Below are 13,798 nucleotides of genomic sequence, written 5' to 3'. Positions count from 1 at the left end.
GATCAAGATAGAAAGTATAAGAGGAGGAGGAGGAGACAGTGAAGGAGAGAGAGAGGTGACTGGGGTTTATGGCAAGGTGTCTCTCCATGCAGAGCTGGCTACCCATGGAGGGGGCCCCAATGTTGACCTAGAGCTTACGAGAGGACTGGGAATTGCCAGGTAGTTGAAGACAAGAACCCTGAGAGAACACCTGTAGCGTAAAAACCATCCAACGTAGTGGGAGCAATACCCCAAGAGTGACTACGAGAAACAAAGAGGAGAGGAGATCACAGTTTGCGTGGAGGACTGTACTCTGCACTCAGGAGCTGAACTGAGAGAAAATGGAGAATTTCTCCTCGGAGATGGAGAAGGAAGCAGAAAATACTGGCCGAGATAGATACACTGGAAGAGAAGGAAGAGTTAAAGTTAACATAAGGGAGCCTTTACCTTCTCAGAAATTAAGAAATGATGTCCCTCCTGAACATGGTAGGGCTCGAGGTAAATGAAAGGCTCAAAGAGAACAAAAAAATTAAGTGGTGTTCAAGGCAGAAAGGGGAAGAACAGAAACTGGGGTGATGAGAAGATAAGTCCTTCCCCCTCAAGCAGGATTTCCAGAAGGGGAAAAAAAGGGCAAAGATCAATGAAAAAATTGGGTAGAAAAAGAACCAATATCTTTGGATTTATCCCCCAATATTTTGAGTAAAGAACAGAACATAATTCTCATAAAGTGTGAATCTTCCAACTTCATTCTTCCTGCTATGTCAAATGTCTTAGTAGAGTGCTACTGTAAATCAAGACAGTCCTCTCCCTAAGAAGAATTCAAGTGCCGATTGCTAAGAGAATACACTTTTCACACCCAACCTCCCACACACACAACTGGCATGGTCACCCTGCTGCTACACTAAGACCTATCCTATCTCCATATCTCCCACACACATTCCAAGAATCTGGTCCACCATCTTGTCCATAAAACAACCCTGGCCAGATGTTCAGCAACAATGACATAAGAGTCTTGAAAGTTCTAACAAGACAGAAAGGGTTGATGTCCCCCTCCATGGAAGCCAGCATTGGCTAACTGCTGCACAGACCACCCTGATTGACAAGCCAGAGCTCACTCGCGTGCTGGGAGACCCTGTGGTTCAATGTTGTAGAGTGTTAGCCAATTGAAGACGCTGATTACAACTATTTGCATATTTCCAGCCATTGAAGTTATATTGGAAAAACATTTGTATGGTTCCTTTTTAAATTTTCTGAAATCAGTAACTATTATTTTGGAGCACAGAGGGTCATTGAATAGCATCTCCCTTTGATCATCCTGGCCAATCACCCCAGTTAAACTGGTTATTATTGTAGTCACTTACTTATCACTAGTGATAAGTTTAATTTGGAGAGTGCACGTAAACTTTGTTATTTATCTTATTTTCCAGAATCTCTTCTACAAAAAATGAAGGTATATATGACTTGTGTTTTGTTATTATCTGGTATTAAACGTTCTGAAATGGAAAAAATTGACTGTTTAATTTCTTAATTATTTCTTTCTTATTTTTTATTAATAATTGATATTGGATTTTGATGGCAACAATAGCTAAAGTCTAATCCTTGATAGAATTTTCTTTAAGTATTTTCTAGATACAGAAAACTTACTTCTAAAACAAAATAATGTTTAAATATAATTTAAATAAAGAGATTTAAAGGATTTACAGACTTTTACAGCTTCTGAATATCAATTTTTAAAATATATTTGAACAGACAACATAAGCAAAATTGATATTGTGTAAAATTTTAGAATGTTGATTATAGAATTGAATACAAATTTGTATTTTAATACTTACTATTTTGTTCACATATACTTAATTTTTCAATATTTTTGATGCAATTTAGTTTTTATTGTTCTTAAAAATTCAGTTGACCTATTAATAAAAACTTTTTGGAAAAGCCAATTTTTCTGAAACCAAAGAAGGCCTATAATCCTCTTTCATATCTTGCATTTAAATAGATTTAAATTTTTCTGACATTTATCTTTTCATCATAATAGACAAGATTTTGATTAAAGCCAGAAGGCTTCAGACTCACAAAACAAACAGAGAAGCCCAAGAAATGTTTAAGGCCATTTTTAGGCAATATAATGAGGATTATCACAAATTTGAATTTGTGAGATCTGATCGTTCTTTTTCTCTGCTGTCTAAATAGCTTATTTTGCACCATTCTCAGATTATCAAAAGAAGCAATAGTGCCAAACATATTAAGCCCAACACCTTACACCAGATACCCATCTCACAGAGAAAAAGATTTGAACATTTCTAAATTGTCTCCAAGTACAAAACAAGAAACAAAATCCTTTTATGAGATGGGTTACAACGGTACTAGGTAGAGCTCAAGATGCTACTAATTACAATGACAAACAATTAACAGTGAATATCAAAATTCCCCGCAGTGTTACACATCACTCATCTGACCACCCTGCGTGAAAATCCTCAGCACTGTGTTTGGGAAGTAATTATAGGAGAACACTCACTGACATCATGTCACATGACATAGAGATAACTTCAAACTAAAATAATATTATATGTAAGAAATTTCATTACAGAATGATGGGTTTGCAGATGTTAGTAGCTGGGGATGCAAAATGGAAAAGACCTTGAAATTGGTCTGAGGTTTTAAAGACTTGGAGGTGAATAGGAAGCTACCAGTCTGCTCACAATGTCATTGAGGAGGCTTCTAACCAACAGAGAAGGAGCATGCAACACAGCACGGCAGGGCACTGATGGAAGAAAAACAGACAACATCATCTTACACCCCAGCACTTGAGGCTGTTCGGTAGACTGGTTCTACGCATCACATGGTGGCAGTAAGGGCTTCACATGAATGTTAGGAGGATTAAAGAAGACAATGTCTGTCCAGTGCCTGCCACACAATAAATAAAAAGAAAGCAGGAATGGGAGCAGCAGCAGAAGAGTTTGATAGAGCTAAAGTATCTAGATTTTCTATACGGATCACTGCACTGGACTATGGTTCACAATTTAGATGTTGAGCTCACATGTAAAGCAGGCAGGAACCACAAGGAATCAGCACCGCCTTCCAGGCGCCTGGATCATAGTGGCTGCTCAGAGGATGTTACTGGACAGGTGGCAAAAGACAGCACAGACACACACAGTGGTGCCGGCGGCTCACAGCCACCCAACCAGCACTACTGGAAGCTCTCACTACCTCCAGCGTCCCAGCCGCACACACTCCCCTGTCAACCAAGGGCTCCAAAGAGACAGTCTTGCAAATATCAGCTCTGTCTTTATAAACCTTGCTGGCCTTTTTTAAGTCCCTGGATAACTGCCACTTTATCTATGACAGAATAAAGTGAAATTTATCTTCCAATAATTTTAGAAGAGGTTTCTTGCTAATTGTAATGCCTGGTAACTCCTGTTACCCCGACCTTTCTGTCAGACGTGCCAAGAGTAATGAGACATGAGAATGTTCATTTAATTACCCAGTCTGAGCACGTCCACGGAGTAATGCCAAGCAGTCTCTCAGTCTTCAGTCATCTGCCCTGCCCTTCCCAATATCCACTCTGCAGAGATGGAGGTAGGGCCTCCAGCTTTTCCAAGCTTGAGCTTGCATGGGTTGATAGTTGGGAGGGAATCCTAGCAGCAGTATAGAGATTAGAGGAACTGGGGGTGTGGCCTAGATTGGGATAATGTCTCTACTATTTAGTAGCTGAGTAGTTTGAGGCAGTGTTGTAGACCATATTGTGCCCCCTCCAAATTCCAGTGTTGAAACCCTAACCCCTATCGTGAATGAATTTGGAGATAGGGCTTTCAGGGAGGCAGTGAAGGTTAAATGAGATCATAAGCATAGGGTCCTAACCCAATAGGACTTGTGTCCTTATAAGAAGAGACACAAGGGCTGCCCATGCACAGAGAAAAGGCCCTGTGACAACACAGTAAAAAGGCCATTATCTGGAAGTCAAGCAGAGAGGCCTCAGGAGAAACTGAACTTGCAATATCTTAGATTTCCAGCCTCCAGAATTGTGAGACAATAAATTTCTGTTGCTTAAGCCACCCAGTCTATAGTATTTTGTTATGGTAGCACTAGCAAACTGACACAGGCAGGTTTTACAATGCAAGTCTCAGGTCCCCTCTGTAAATGGAAATGATCATTGACCCACCTCAAAGGACTGGCATGAGGAGCAAACAAGATCATTCCTGTAAAGTGCTGGGCCTGCATTCGGGCACAGACAAGGGGCCGCACATGTGAGGTGTTCATTTTAATAATCCAACTCATCAATTTTAAACATGCATAATGTGAGGTCTAGAAAAGTTAAATCACAGCCTCAAAGCAGTTAGCTACGTAGCAAGCCCAGTCTGGGAGCCAGGATCCTCAGGGTCAGGTTTAAGGAGAATGGGACTGATCACCATATAATCATTCCCTAATGATATCGAATCCATCCTTTACCACAGTTGCCTGCATTTCTCATTCTGACCAGTAGTGCAGGGCAGCGGCTGGGGACATGGGGTCAGGGCCTAAATTGAGCTCTGGCCATGGGCCAAGGTGCTGTTCCAGGTCCTGGCAATTCAGAAGGGAACAAGGCAGACAAGGTCCCTGCTCTCACGGGGCCAGCAGGACACAGATGTTGAATAAACATAACAGAAACATAATAATTTCAGGGAGCAGTAACTAAGGTGCTGTGCTAGAGGGTGACAGCCAATATTGTGACAGAGAAGGCCTCTCACGAAGAAGATGTTCCAGCTGAGACCTGAACAATGACAAAGAGCCAGGCACGACACACTCTAGGGGGAGCTAGCTTAGGGTTAGGGAACAGGGTGTACAAAGGCCCCGAGGCAGGATCAGGCTAAGACTCCTAAGGAATTGTGATGGTTAGTGTATGTTAACCTTCTACCTAGGAACCTGGTCGAGTTACAGATTAATGTCCAAGAGGTTTTATTAATATTATTATGGTAGAAAAAAAAACAAACACATGCATCCTTTTCCATCTTAATTGAAACCCATAGTGAGGGCTTATTTCTAAAGGAAGTGTCAAAAGGATGTCTGCAGGGAAGGGGGAGGTAGAGGTGGTGGCAGGAGTTGGCCACTGTCCAGCAGAGGTGGAGGCCAAGAGAACACACATTGTTTGTTGGAGCTGGAGAGGATCTTGGTGATAGCCTCGTCTGCCTTGTTTTAAAGGTGAGGACACTAAGGCAGGGAGGGGTTCAAGGACTTGATTAAAGGCACACAGTAAGACAGTAGCAGAGTCAGGACTAAAACCCACTGCGCTAGACTAACCAATGACTTAGCCTCCAATGACATTCTCTCCTAGTAGCACATCATTGACTTTTCTTTTTTCTGGATTTCTTAAAAATTTGAAAACGATTCTGAGCTATAGATAAAGCAAAACATGTATTGAAAAAAAATCAAGGCAATGAAAACGTGCAACATGATGCATATCTGTTGGAACCCGGCACCTCTTTACTTCTTAACATTCTAGGCCCATGAATGCCCACCAGTAACAACGTAAAAAACTACCTAGAAAAAAATAATGACTAAAGGGCATTGATAGTCCTGAGGCCAAAGGCTCCATGCAGATTCTGATCCAATAGTTGGACTATTTCCGTTCCCAATGGGAAATAGATAAAGATCCAAACGTAAGCAGCTTCGGATTCATATTTTAAAATTCTCAAGAGCCATGCTCTGTTTCCACAGCTCTATTTTACATACTTATTTTATGAGTCTCTTGATGGAAATCTAAACCTTGAATGTTCTTCCACAAACCATTAATCTTTGAAATGCAATTTAAGGAAGAGGCTGTGTGGCAATCAAGTGCTAGCATCCAGAATGGATGAAAAATAAAGGAGGCCTTGGGTTTTTAGAAGAAGTAAATGCAGACTGGGGCTGTAGTACCAAACTCCTCCCGTCACCATGGTAACACATGCAGAGAGATGGCATAGCCCCATGCACACATCCTCTCATTTCTCCTCTGAAACCAGAGATTATTTAAGGTTACCTAGCAAGGAATTAAAAGAAAAAAAGAAGGGAGGGAGGCAGGGAGGTAGGAATGGAAGGAATAAATGAAGGAAGAATGGGGGAAGGGAAGAAAGGAAAGTAAAAAGTGTATGCCATGCCCTACAAGTCAAAGAAGCACATCATAGAAACTCATAATTCCTTAAGAAATATTTCCCTTATTCTTTCCTTTTATGAGGATTTTCTCCCAAGTGAAAAGGTCAATTACTCTTTCCCTATTTGCTCAACCTTGTACCTTATGTGTCAATGTTTATTTGTTGAGTGAATGGTGTTTACAGAGCACTATGGGGGAATATAAAAGATAGAGACAATACATTGTCTTAGGGGTCAAGGTAACTGCATTCTAATTTGGAAATAGTATATAGATTCTCGAAATCATTTAAGAATATTCTTGCAGTAGTTAGTCTCCTAAGATGATCCCATTATTTCCTTCTCTTTCTACATTTACACTGTCCCCTTCAAGAGCTGGAGTCCATTTCGCTCCCCTTCTGTCTGGGCTGAACTTATGACTTGGTTTTGGCTAATATGGCAGAAGTGATATTCTAGGACTTCTGAGTCCAGGCCTTGAAAGGACATGTACTTTCTGCTTCCTTTCTATGAGAAGCCAGGCACCACATAATAAGTCCAACCACTCTGAAGCCACATGTTACAAGGAAGCCCAAGTTAGCCTCAGAGTGACACAGAGAGAGAGAGAGAGAGAGAGAAAGAGAGAGAGAGAGATGACCTACAAGCCTCCAGCTGTTTCAGCCATCCCAACTAATGCAGGAGATATGGAAATAAAGAAGCCATTTTGGATACTATAGCCCTAGCAGACCCATGTGAAGCAGAAGAATCACCCAGCAGAGCCCAGTTCAGATTGCAGAAACATGAGAAATAAAAAATTGTTATTGTTTTAAGCACAACGTTTTTGGGATGATTTGTAAAACAGCAATAGGTAACTGAAACAACTTCCAAAGCAATACGCAAACCTGATATTTTGTAATGTATTTAAATGCTGTGAAGGAGAACCATTAGGATGGGATTTATTTGGAGCCTGGAGGCTTATGTGCCAGTCACTGATCTAAACAATTTACTTGCATTAATTAATTTAATCTTCACTATAACCTATGAGAGAACATACCATTATCACTCTCATTTTTCAGGCACAGAAAGATTTCCTGTCCAAGTAGTTGGTGACAAAGTTGAGGTTCAAGTGCAAATAGTAGCCAGTTACAGATCCATAAACATACAGAGTATGTACTCTGTAATCACTCACAATAGAGGAGATTTGGGGGATGATTTGGCAGATAAAACAACACAAAAATCTACAAAGATGAGAGGGCTTCTCTGGGTGAGAGGAATGCATAAGTCTTGGATGAGAGGTAGGAATGTATGACACATAGAGACAGTTAGAGGACTGGTCTAACAACACCAGAAATTCTATATAAGGAGGTACAACTAACTGCTAACACTATGAAAGTCAGGCTAAGGATTTTAAGATGAGACTTTTCCCAGCTGTGACTGGTCATGTATTTTGAGGCATGACCCTGAAGTTCAGCCTCCTACCTATTTGATGTTTTAGAGCAATGATTCTCAAAACTTGCTGCACATTAGTAGTACCTAGGGAACTTTTAAAGCTCTTGATGTCCAGGCTTCATTCCAGACCAGTTAAATAAAAATCTCTGGGAGCAGACCCAGGCCTCAGTATTTTTTCAACCTCCCCAGATGTTTCCAATAATGTATTTAAGTTTGAGAACCAGTTTTAAACATTTTTTAATTCCAGGAATAAATAATTCATATGACAATGATCCTTTGAACCTCTCAACAGTCTAAGAACACCCTCCCTAATATGTGTCATCTCAGACTGTCCCATTTGTGGACTTTGTATGTGGCAGTGGACATAAGCCTTGAGAATTTTTCAGCTCTCCCAAAAACTGCATCTGTTAATGACACAGCAGATGATTGACTATTCATTTTGATTATGCCTCATTACAATAGCAACACAATTAATGATAATTAGCTACATTCTTTTTTAAAGCATGGTGATGAAAATTAATCATGATACAGGAAGTTCCCCACTCCCACCCCTTGAATAAATTGGACAAGAGAGCATGATATTCATTATAATCTCTTCTTGACTGACTTTACTTGACCTTTAAAGTAGAATTCAGTGAAGGTAAAGAGAAAAGAGGACAATTCATCCATCCCCTCCAGGGCAAAAAAGAGAAAGAATAGGTAGAATCCAGGAGGTTTGCAACAAAGGAAGTATTAGACACACACCCACCCCCCCTCACCCCCCCCCCACACACACACTCAAAACCTGACCCCAATATTTTCCTCTTAAAAATGAAAGTATTTAGAAATCAGGTCTTGGGGAATTGGATCAACATAGCAGACTGAGTATCTGTATCTTCCTTCCCTCCTGCTCAGCATATAAAATGCAGAAAAGATATTTTAATAAAAATAAAATCATAATAGCAATAAAAAATAATGAAGAATATCATTAGAAAGTCAAAAATTTGAGGAATTTATTAAAGAAGGAAAACAGGTACTATTATAGTAAAGATCAAAAAGGCCAAAGAAAATCAAAGCCAAAACATGTGCAAGAAAGACTGCTTGGACATCCATCAAATTGATTCTCTGAGTGCTCTACCTTAATCAATAGCTATAAAGAGTAGGAGAGAATCCAGACATTAGGATAAGTAATTAAAGAACTACATTTAGAAGATATGTGCCTATCATCCTTCATCCCAATTTCCTACACATGCAATGAATAAAACTGGCAGCAACTTGTATATAAAGGTAATAAAACATTTACAGCACAGCAAATATTTGTTGGTAATCACAATAAAGTGAACAAGTAAAATTTTCCTATGAAAAAGTACAGCCCCTCCTGCTGAGTTTAGAAATATCTATTTGCCATTTACCAAAAAAAAAATCCTCAGAAAAATGAAACAAAAAGACTAAAAATTAAAGGATAGAAAAAATAATTATATCAAAAAGACGAAAGTGGGGCAACATTAAAATCAAACAAAATGTAATCCAAGTCAAAAAAACATATTAAAAGGGAAAAGTCTGGGCTTCATTTCGTATTTTTTTAAAATATCACATACTAAGAAACTATAATACCAAGGTTAAGGATTCTTATGCAAATAACATAGTATTATAGCTTCAGATAAGATGTCTTCAAATGGAGAATTTTTTAGTGAAACCCTAAAAGTGCATGTGTAATTCACCCTGCTCCTTTCATTCCTGCTGAGGCTAGGCAGGGGGTTCTGAGGGACCCCTATCTGCCCTGTCTGCAGATAAGAGGGAAAAAAAATGACAACAGGAAGCAGAGAGTTGTTGTAGATGGGAGTTTTATTTATTTATGTGCCTGATACAACATCCAACAGGACTTTTGTCGACTCACATGCTTTAGGGAAAATGATAATGCCTGGCAGCCCCCAAACACGAACATGTTCAGCTCTGTGTTTGAAAGAGCTTTCTGAGGGTCTGGCCAGTGATGGGCTGGGAAACCTGAGGAGGGAGTGAGCCCTCTCCTTCTGCAGAAACCCAAGTCAAGGCTGGAGGCATCCTGCAGTGGTGGGATAGTAAGAGCACCTACATGAACTGGTTGATCAAGCTAGATTATTTTAACTAGATGTTTCTTCTCAACCCACAAACCTATGACTCAAATAAAAATAAACTAAAATGACCACATCAAAGTTAGCATGTAAAGTAAGGAAGAGGAGAGTATTTTCTTCCAGCTGACTTGTAGATTTGAATAAAGGACAAGAGAAAATCAAACGACTCCTCTAATCCTCTGACGTTAACTATATTGAAACATCTGATTGGAGTGGATTGAGTTATATTTTGCAAATATTCACTCCCCTTGCGCCCACCCCTGCAGGAAGGAGTCTAATGCCCAGCCTTGGTAATGTGACTTGGATTGACCAATAGAATGAGAGTGGGCATACCATGTGCATTGTTGCAAAAGATGCTTTAAACATGACTTGTGGTTTGGCCAGTCATCTTGATCACCCTGTCTCCTCCAGAAAAGGGATATATATTACTTTGCTAAGGCTGCCATAACAAATACCACAAACTGGGTGTCTTAAACAACAAAAATTTCTTAAATAACAGAAATTCATTATTTCATAGTTCTGGAGGTTAGAAGTCCGAGATTAAGGTGTCAGCAAGGTTGATTTCTCCTGAGGCCTCTCTCCTTGGCTTGTTGATGGCTGCCTTCTCCCTGTGTCTCATCACATGGCATTCTTCCTGGGTGTATGTCTCCAAATTTCCACAGTTTACAAGAATACCATATTGGATTAGGACCCACCCTAATCACCCCATTTTAACTTGATTACCTTGTAAAGACCCTATTTCCAAGTAAGGTCACATTCTAAGGTACACAGTGTTAGGACTTCAACGGGTATATATGAGAGGGGGGACGAAATTCAACTCATAACAAAAACTGTATCCTGATAAGGACTGTGGGTTCAGTCAGAGTCTGGAAGTGGGAGGCCAAGTGGAGCAGACACGGTAGAGGCCTTCAGGCTTTATGTGACATGAGCAAAGATAAATGTATATAGTAACCTATTGAGAGTCAGGGGTTGTTGATCATGCAGCATTATTCATCAAAATCTGACAAATATACCAATTAACTAGCAAATTCCTGGAAAACCACAAAGTCTCACCCTGTAAGTAAAGAAACTCCATAGTCATTTTCAGTGAGCAGTCACATGCCATCAACAAATATGAGCAGCTGAGGGGGGGGGATGGTCCTAAGATTCTAGCCCTATCTTCTAGATCACAAAGATTCTATTCCATAGAAAATGGTTCTATTTTTTTCTCTAGGGCTACCTTATATACTAAATGCTTATGTAGTTTGGAGTCTAAGGATTTAGAGTCTAGTCCTGACTTGGCCAGAGCATACCCTTGGTGCTGGGTACCTGGAAAAGAATGCATGGTGGAATGAGAAGTGTACTTGAATAGCGAGCCATGCCTCCTTACATTTCTCAAGTTCAAAGCCAGTGGGGTTTCCACAGAGCAATCCATTCACATAACCATGGGGTCCTAAGATATTCTTGTAAGAAGAACAGAGGAATTAGTAAATGGTGTCCAATATTCAAAGTATCCAGAGCAAGGAATGTCCTGCTCTGGATTTTATTAGTGTAACAACTCAGACAATGTCAAAAAAAAAAAAAAAATGAAATCAGGGCCAGGAGCTGTAGCTCACACCTGTAATCCTAGCACTCTGAGAGGCCGAGGAGGGAGGATTACTCAAGGCCAGGAGTTCAAAACCAGCCTGAGCAAGAGCAAGACCCCCGTCTCTACTAAAAATAGAAAGAAATTAATTGGCCAACTAAAAATATACATAGAAAAAATTAGCCAGGCATGATGGCGCATACCTGTAGTCCCAGCTACTTGGGAGGCTGAGGCAGAAGGATTGCTTGGGCCCAGGAGTTTGAGGTTGCTGTGAGCTAGGCTGACACCAGGGCACTTCAGCCTAGGCAACTGGGCAACAGAGTGAGACACTATCTCAAAACAAACCAACAAAAATGAGATCAGAACTCAAGTGTCAACTTGAATGTCTACATGTCTATAAAAGAAAAAAGTTTAAGAAAAACCTTACTCAACTCTATATTATCAACTTTATATTATCTTACTCAACTCTACATTATCTTTTGGACTATTTTTTCCCTTTCAAATACAGAGTCTGTTTAAAATTTTTACTCTCTAGACAGATGGGTAACATGTTATAGAAAATTCTTCTCTAAACTCTTAAACACTGGACTTGAAAGAAAACATCTCAAAGTTACTACATGTTTTCCAAGCCCCTAATTTTTATCTTTTACATATATAAGATATAGATATAGATTAACTTCTCTCCACCTTGGATTTATTTTCTGGCATTTCATAATAATTTCTGCCATAGTCCTGCAATTACTTCAATTCTTTTAAAACTTTTCCCTGGAGAAGTCAAGGCTAATTTTAGATGATTTGAGTCTGACCCAGGGAAGATAAAATCCGGGCCCAATTTTGGTGCACTTTGAAGCTTCCTCTTCTATCTGGAAAATGGATGTAGCTCTAGTCGGCTCACAAAGTCACAAAAAGGTCAGATAGTCTGGTGGTGAGGAGACTGCCTGGGTTTAAATCCCAGCTCCAGCACTTGCCAGCTATGTGCCTCAGGTAATTCCTCAACCTCTATGGGCTTTTGTTGCCTCAACTATCAAATGGGGCCAATGACAGTATCTCACTCCTCAGGATATTCTAAAGATTAAGTGAGGTAATACAAAGACATAGGAAGGTCCTAGAGTAGCACCTGACAAGTTGTAAGGGCTCAGTGAATGGTCATTATTATTGAAGATGGCCTTGGCATCCTCAGAGACAGCTGGCAGTTTGGTCATAATTGGTGAAATCAAACTAAGTGTTGGTTGGGAAGCTCTGGGCAACTTGACAGGCTTTTGCCAAAGATACATCCAGCCTTGAAGACTACAGCGCCCACTCTTGGCCAAGATAAGAAGGTACAGTTTGTCCTTATCTCCAGCACTAACTGGCCATGGGGTTACAATGTTTCTCTTTCAGCATTGACTCCTCCATAGGTGCCATCTCATTCATGTGCCCAGCAAATACTGATTGAACTCTCATTGTGCACCAACCAGGCAGAGTATAGAACTTGGGGAATGCACCAGTGAAAGAAAAATATAAATTTTTGCAATTTGGGGATTTACATTCTAGTTGGGGGAGACATACAATAAATAAAATGAACAAATTATTTTCTAAAATATAACTCACAGGGAATTGCAGGGCCCAGTCCCTTCTCATAAGTCTGTGCTAGCCTCTGCCTCAGACTAGATCCACCCTTGTTTTCTGCTGTCCACATTTGCTGGCCTAAAATGTATTATTACCATTGGTTGCCATACATTTTGAGGCCTAGGGATGGAATATGAGGACAGCTATTCCTTTTAAAGATTTTCTTTTTTTCTCTAGAACTGTCTTATATTCTATATGCTTAAGGAGTTTGGAGTCCAGAAATTTAGGGAATCACAAAAGAAATTTAAGTTTCCTTATCCTTTAGCCAGTCTTCCTCCTGAACTTTTGGAAGCAGTGCTCAATAGAATCATTGTATAACTCCAGAAATATATAATTGGTGGTCTTTCTAAGCTTTGAGTTTTTAAAAAATGTTTTACACTTTTCTCTTCTGACACTGTCTGTGGCCTGGATGATAAATATGCTTGTTGACACTTTATAAGCCAGTTACTGATGGTCATTTCCAGCCTCTTTCCTGTAAATGTGCTCATTTCCTAAGTATTTACCTTCTCTCTCTCTCTTTTTTTTTTTGTGTGTGTGATTGGCTCCATATTAATAGTGTCTGCCTTTCATGGAATCCTCCTTTCCACCAGGGTTCTCTAGACTGTCACAAAACATGAAATAAATAATATGTATACAAACATATACCACAGGGAAATGCAGCAGCATTTAAAACAAGAAATGAACATAATTCAACAGGACAATAAAACCACCACCGCACAAGACCAAACAAGGAACAACACTACTTAGACCGACTTCTGGGAGATCCCATTAAGCCATGATGCTCAGGGGAATTTGACCAAGACACATATGTGAAATTGCAAATCTTCTGTTACTGTTTATAAGTATTAAAAACTGAATTTTAAAATTTTGAATAAAACTTCTATTGCCTTTCCACACTCTCACACACCTTTCCATACTCTTGGTACTGGATATTGAGTATCCCTTCTTCCCAACACTTTTCCTACTATCTAGTTCCAAGTCATCATAAACAACATCTGGCCTACTGCTATACTTGGCTAAGTTGCCTTCATTT

The sequence above is a fragment of the Microcebus murinus genome, chromosome 8, assembly GCF_040939455.1.
Source record: "Microcebus murinus isolate Inina chromosome 8, M.murinus_Inina_mat1.0, whole genome shotgun sequence".
NCBI classification, from domain to species: Eukaryota; Metazoa; Chordata; class Mammalia; order Primates; family Cheirogaleidae; genus Microcebus; species Microcebus murinus.
The sequence above is the reverse complement of the archived record's forward strand: the minus strand, read 5'-3'. Positions refer to the sequence as shown.